The 7,343-nt window shown below is 40.8% G+C and overlaps 1 long non-coding RNA gene across 1 annotated transcript; it reads right to left on the bottom strand.

The window, feature by feature from the left end:
* Positions 1-701: 701 nt before the first annotated feature.
* On the bottom strand, positions 702-7,002 carry LOC137156839 (uncharacterized). Its single transcript, XR_010920922.1, has 3 exons — positions 6,962-7,002; positions 6,400-6,492; positions 702-947 (listed from the first exon to the last, which is right to left on the bottom strand). It is a non-coding gene; the product is annotated as an uncharacterized lncRNA (long non-coding RNA).
* Between the last annotated feature and the right edge of the window lie 341 nt (positions 7,003-7,343).

The following is a 7,343-nucleotide window of genomic DNA, read 5'->3' as shown; positions in this document are numbered from 1 at the left end:
TTTAAAAGACAATTTTTATCTAACTAAGTTATAGATCATTAAGCTGAAAAAAAGTTTGCCCGATACTGCTGTTTTACCATCTTGCCCCATCTTGTCTCATTAGTAGGAACTGATTGAGCATGAAGGTGTTCCCTGGCTGTCAGTAGATAAAGTAGGTGCTCTTGGCTTTCATCTGTTCTGAATTCTCCTTGTCTCATTATCTCCACAAGGTCAGATTCTTTGATACAGCAACTGCTTGCTTAACACTCCATTCTAGCAATTACTTGCCTGGCAACCCTAACCATAAGTAGATTGCATGTATATGGCAGCAATGAAAGTATCAGTATACAAGCCAACAGCCACATATCCATATAACACAAATACCATTAGAAATGCATTCATTCTACTTCCATAATTGTTATAGCTCTCCATTGTCATATTGACTGAAACACAATGTACATATTAAAATGTATAGGTTTATATCTAAACACAAAATCTGAATTACAATTCATCTTTCCTTTAGGACCAGTCCTAGAGCTATTTTTCTATGTGATTCTTAAATAGCATATTCATGAAAGGAATGCTTTGCACTTTTTCCCCTAAATCCAAAAGAGTTGCTTTGTGATATACCGTTAATAGCAGAATCAAATGGAAAAGTGTAGGTGAATATTAACTAGTGGATATATTTAATAAAGACTAAAATTAATGCAAGATATTTTGAAAGAGGAGTTTTTTTCTTCACTCTGTTTAATCTGAGAAAGAAAAAAGGAAACCGACCAAGGACATTTCATTCATCTCCCTGATGTTATTCCATTTTACATTCACGACAAGAATTCTTAAAGTGGCAAATCTTTTTGCTTTCCTCGATGACAAATCCCACTCATATAGCTCATCATATTTGGCCAGCAAACGTTGTATTTGAGTCACCTACATCTCCACAGCCACGACACGAATGTACTTTTCACATTCTAGAGAAAATACATTAGGACAATAAAAATATAAATGCTTTATGTTTCTGTTCAATAAGTACACCGAAATGACATCTAATTTAATTCCTATATCAGACTGTAGACATCTTTCTTCAGCTAACATGATGCATCCTCAGAAAATCACCTAATTCTTAATAAGATTAATAAGATTCAGATTTATGAAAAGCCTTTCAAATAAGCTATTTAATATGGATTTTAAAAAATTTCTTTTTTCTGAAATATCTAAACAAAATCCATATTAGTATGGGTATAATAATACCTTGCATTTATATTGCACCTTTTAGCCAAGGAGCTCAAACCACTTTTTAAGGAGTATTATTGTTCATATTTTACAGATGGGGAAACTGAGGCACAGAGTGGTTAAGTGAATTATCCAAGGATCATATAGTAAGTTAATGGCAAAGTCAAAATAGACTCCCCACTAGCTCTCAGTTCCACAATCTAATCAATGTACATAATATGCCAGCATGTGTGTACACACACACGCGCACACACACACAACCCTTGCTTTCATGCCAAGAAACTTCACTTGCTACCTAAGCTCTCAAAAACTCAAAACTGCCACCACCTCCCTGGCTCTGAGCCCTGAGACACCCCAGCTCAGAACATCCCTCCCAATCACTCACACACCTCTGGTCTCAGAAAACTCATCCCCCAGCTCAGAACCCTGCCCTCTCACCTTCCATCATCAGTAACAGAAGACCTATTATTCTCACCCCCCACCCCAATCCCCCATCTCAGAAACCCCCTCTAGAAGCAGGAGCAGAGACCTATACTCAGAATTAGCCCCACAGGAGGCTGTAGCCTATGGACTTCAAGGGTTGGAAGCTGCAGGGGGCATGTACAGGCAGCCTTTTATTCTGCCTCTGTTAGGCAGTTCTCAATGAACCCTACAGAACTCTACATTCCCAGCTCTGCTCTATATTCTCAGCGCCTCTTCCTTCTGCTACCTGCAGCCTAGATACTCCTACTTCAGCCCCACAAGGTGTGCTGCAGTCTCCAAACTTGAAGCAGATCCAAATCTACAAGGGGCCTTCTGGTGGCAGCAGGTGGTACTGCACACTCCCACATAGCTACACTACACAGCTGTGTTATTGTTGATGGGGTTTAGCCTTATTGGCCTCTAATATGCAGTTTACCCAGGTACCTTTAATGAGTCACTTATTGTTTTGTCTAGGAGTGCTCCCATTTTGCACCAGTGTAACTGAAATCAGAGTCACGTCCAAAGACTTTCAGCTTCAGCATCAGCTTCAGCTTGGCAGGACTATATTCTCTGTTCCAACATCAGCGAGGTGGCAGCCACCTGACCATGCTGTTTCTAGGAGCAGTGTTGTGCCAGGGCCCCCGTATCTGTTAACCACCCCATCTTCTATTTGCCATTTATTGGATGGCGAGCCGTTTCAAGAGCAAAGAACACAAATGTGCTGCCATTAACCATTGTCTTTTGATATCACTTCAGAGCATGTGCGCGCCCGTTATAAGGATTTAAGGACTAAAATTTTAAAGCCAAAATAATTGGGGTTTTGGGCTTCATTTTTATTTTTGGGTTAAATGGCCACATCATTGTGTTTGACTTGCTTCAAACACAACGGGATTTGCTCTCTTTGGAATACGAACACTAAAAGAGCGGAGAGGCTGCCATTTTCATGCAGTGACTTGTGAGGGGCAAAAACTGACACCCATTCATTTCAGCGGAAAAAGCTTTTCACTTCAAATGCTGGTTTTAGATAAGTTTCAGTAGGTACATTGGGTTCAAACCTTGAAGATGTTGAAAGTTCAGAGAGCCAGAGCACTAGCCCTGGCCTTGCCACTCAGTATTTGCTCAACACCTGCATGGAGATGTCTCTGCATCATGTGGTGAAGTATGGATAGTACTCAGCTCCCACTGAATAGACCACAGCTGAGGAGAAGGAAGCGTTGAGAAACAAACAGGCTGTGGCCAGAACAAATTAATGAAGCACTGGATGTTATGAGTCCCTCCCCTGGCTACAAGGGGGATGGAAGGAAAGGAAGAGTAACATGGTTACAATGATGGTCAGGGAAGTCTTAGAAGGTGCCTTTGGAATGGTCTGTGGAAGGGTTATGTATCTTTTGGGACTGCTGGAGAGGAGGAGGTTGCCGCAAATCAATACAGAAGATGCATGTACCAGTGTTTTAAATGGTGAAACAGAAAAAGGGGTTGGCTGTTCCATCATGTAGCTCAGAAATGCCATTTTCATTTCAGATGTGGGAAATACGTATAAAATTAAAGAAGTCTCCTTCAAAATTCTCCCAGCCCTGCGACTCATACTCTGCTGAATAATGCTAACTCAAGCAACATGTTTCACCAATTTCAATGGGACTACTTATGGGCTGCAGGATTGGGCCCTTAACTGGGATCCCATCATCTCTGCCTCCAATACATATACACACCCCATCATCCTTAAAACAAGAAAAGAATTAAGAAAATAACTCAGTGGTTTTTAATAGGCTTTAAAACCTCAATAGTTGCTTAAGAATATGTTTAACATGAATCAGTTCTGCCTCCTGATCCAGAGGATTTATTAACATTTTTAATTTAATCAAACATTTTAATTTTAGTGCTGGGAAAGGTTCCCAGTTGACAATTACTGAGACTGTGAAGCCATCTATTTATCCAAAGAACAGACACAGTCAGGCCTTCCTCATATTGCCCTTCCAGTGTCTCTCAAACCCATTCAAGGCAAGAAGGCAGTTCAATCGATACTTCCATTCGGTCCTTGTTTCCAAGACAGGCAACAAGGGAGCTAATGGTGGTGCAGATACTAGTCCACTGAGAACTAACTAACAGTAACAACTTACCACACAAAGGCCAAATCACCATTCTGACGGTGGTGAACTTTCAGCATCTCACACGAACAGGCTTTAATTGGCAACAGAGAAATGAAAAGCTCCAAAACTCATTACTTAGCCCCTCAGTCAACCAGTTGCCAGAACCATTACAATTTAATAAAGTGTAACACTAACTTTCACTACAGTGAATCTCCCTTAAAATTCTTGTTCTACATCATGATCCAAGCCAACTGGGGTCTTTGTGGGGAGAGGGTGACTAGCTCCCCAAAAAATAATTAGGAATTGCATTAATAAGAGAAAGAGTTTGAAACAGAAGTTCTCACTTTATTAAGAATGGACAAATTTAGTTATCATACAAAACCACTCACTGAAGCAATATTCAACAGCCATTTTATTTTTTAGCTCCAGTCCCAAATAAATAAAAAGTTGCCTATAACTGTACACACAAACACAGCACTACAAATGAACGTAGTATCTGCAGTAAGTCCTAGTCATTTGGTCTTGGCGGGTGAGGGAGAAAGCACTATCTCTCTTTCTTTTGTGTGATGAGGAAGAGGGCAATTCAATACTATTTGCAAGTTTGCCAATCATTAACGTATTGGGCAAGTGGCTAACCAAGGAAGGAGCAATAAGATCTAGTACTAAAGAGATCAAGTGGCATCGTGTGTAAAAGGGTGCAGAGACACAGGGTGGAAGAAAAGGAGGTTCCACTAGTCCAGCCCCAAGTGGAGATGGCGGCAGAAGAAAGCTGCACTGCAGAACAGTGTCCTTTTAAAGAGAGAATTCCATCCCATTCCACTACGCTTGTTTATTTCTCTACACAAATCCTAACGACTGGACATTTTTCTCCAAATGAACTTTTACTCCTAGTGGAAGCCATATTTGCAGCATGTTCCCTACACTTAAAACATAAAAGCTTACTGAGTCACTTCAAAAGCGGGGTTGGGGGAGGGGGAAGGAGGACTAGAATTTAGAGGAAATAACACTTAAGAAGATAGATGCAGTGGTATAGCCATGTTGGTCCCAGAATATTAGAGAGACAAGGCAAGTGAGGCAATATCTTTTACTGGACCAACTTCTGTTGGTGACAGGGACAAGTTTTTGAGCTTACACAGACCTGAAGATGAGCTCTGTGTAGCTGATAAGCTTGTTTCTTTCACCAAAAAAAGTTGGTCCAATAAAAGGTATTACCTCACCCACCTTGTCTCACTTCAGAAGATGACAGAACAGTACTATTTAATGGTTTAGTCAGAACATGTAGCTCTTCTGGAGAGATTCCTCCTATCTCCTTGTGCTTTGTTACAAAAACTTTCCCCACAACGAACACTGGTAAAGACTGGTACAGTCTAAAGGTCAGAATAAAGGTCTGGGAGCAAGGAACTAAAGAGTAATAATGCTGACTGTCACCAGTTCTGTCTGTGGTCTTGGATGAGTCACTTATTCTGTGTATTAAGCTATTGTGAAACTGAGGATAATTAACTACAGTTGTGAAGAATTAAATGAATGTTGTAAAAAACTGGTGTAGAGAGTATGAAACATTTCCAAAGTGTGATCCACCCCTTACATGGAACTTTTTTTCCATGGAGTACCTCTCTGCCAATTTGCAATTGCCTGGAATATCTGCTCACACATGATATGTAATATCCCTGTAGAAACCAGAGCAATTTATGTGCATTGAAGAGTAATGCTAGGAAAAAAATCATGTATTCTTAACTCTCTTTAAGACAATGCAGCAGCTAGAAACAAGAAAAGTTAATACCATCTGACCAGTAGAGCTGGTCAAAAATTTCCAACAAAAATTTGGGGTGCAGGGAGAGCCCAAATCAAAAAAACATTTGGGGTGTTAGTCTTGTTGCATCTTGATCTAAATCGAACCACTTCTGCAATTCCTCCAAACTAGTTGCCAGTCTGGTCCAAAAGCACAATGCAGAGCAGCCTTATGGCTCCTTCCAGTTGCTCCTGCTGCCCCCACCTCCATGGGACTGTTTCAACACCCTGGGCTTGCAAGAGAACAGAGATGCTCGGGCCACATCCTCTAAGCCAGTAGTTATCCACCTTTTCTTATCTTTCTTGATTTGGTAGCATTTTACACCCACTTTTTACAGGGGTACACAAGATGTAAAACAGGTTAGACCAAAAGAGCCCTTGCTGATTAATTTAAATATAATGCCCATCATTAAAAATCAAAAAAGGAGAGAGAGTGAAAGTGAAACCGCACCTGTAGCACATTTGCTCTTATCTTGTAAGCAATATTATGTAATATGCTTAGTTATATGATTTGGGGCCCAGTTTTGCTCTCTTTGAATTCAAAGAAAACAGGATTGGTCCCCTTATTTATCATACTCTAATGAATCAGTCATTAAATATTTGAGGCTGCTTTGGTTTTTCACTTTGTTTCCAGCCAGAGACATACATCAATAAGAGTACAATTGTTTGTAGAAGATACTTTAGAAGAAACATTTTCATAAATCAAAAATGCATAAAAAATAAAGCTCACCTTTACCAAACCTATAGATAAATTCAATGAGGTGTCAAAAGACACCTGAACTAATAATTATGGCACGATGGACATGATTCACATTAAACCCAAAGGCACTCACCACGTCAAATTCACACTTACCTGTATATGTACAGATATCAATGGCCTCCAGGAACAGATTTATAGAACCTGTAGCTCAGTCAAATTTGGAGGAGGCACTTCCATGGAACCCCACTGGAAGGAAAAAATTAACATCAGAGCAACCTTTCTATGCTACCCAGCACAGCAGAGCTAAGGGACTCTGATTTCTCCTGTTGTCTCCCCTTAATCCCTAGTCATCTTGGACTGTATGGGAGCTTGAGGTGTGCAAGGAATGGGTCCTTGTAAAATGCAGAGAAATAGATTAAACAAACCAACCAGACCAGACCAGACTAGGCTGGTAGAAATCAGCTGTCTCTGAAAAGGAGATTGTATTTTGAAGAATTCATGGAATTGACAAAGCATAACTCAGGTGCTTAGAGATATGGATAGATATAGCTAATAAAATAATACAAGACAAATATCCCTCAGGAATACACAAATCAGAGAATAATCATCACTAACTACAAGCAACACAAATGCTCACAATGGACCTCCCAAGGCACAGGCAGGAACCAGAGAACAACAAAGAGAAGCTAAGTTGCAGCATTAAAAACCAACTCACCTTTCAGTTTCTCTTCCCCCACAGGAAACACCTGCTTCCTGACCACGTCGCAGGTGGCCACGCTCATTACAGGAGAACTGCAAGCACTCTCTGTTCCTTTCAACAAACCTAGCAGCTGCTCTGCGTGAGCTGCCTCTCTCTACCTTTCCTCCAAACACCACCCTGTCTGTGCCATGGCAGCCAAAGCAAGGCGGCTGCTCCCCAGTAGGGTGAAGAACTTGTCAGTTAATGAAACCTGGGTTGGCTGCAGCCTAACTCAGCAATAGCAGCACTCTGGGCCCTAGAAGAAGCAAGGGCTGTTGGCAGATGAGGAACCTTACAGCAGCTCGATATTTGACCAGGCCAATGTGTCAGGTTATTGTTCATGTATTTATTTATTACA

Source organism: Emydura macquarii, unplaced genomic scaffold (assembly GCF_026122565.2).
Source record: "Emydura macquarii macquarii isolate MOO-44397 ecotype Brisbane River unplaced genomic scaffold, CSIRO-AGI_Emac_v2 contig_1477, whole genome shotgun sequence".
Lineage (NCBI taxonomy): Eukaryota > Metazoa > Chordata > Testudines > Chelidae > Emydura > Emydura macquarii.
Note: the sequence above shows the minus strand (reverse complement) of the source record. Positions and strands in the feature narration are given on the sequence as shown.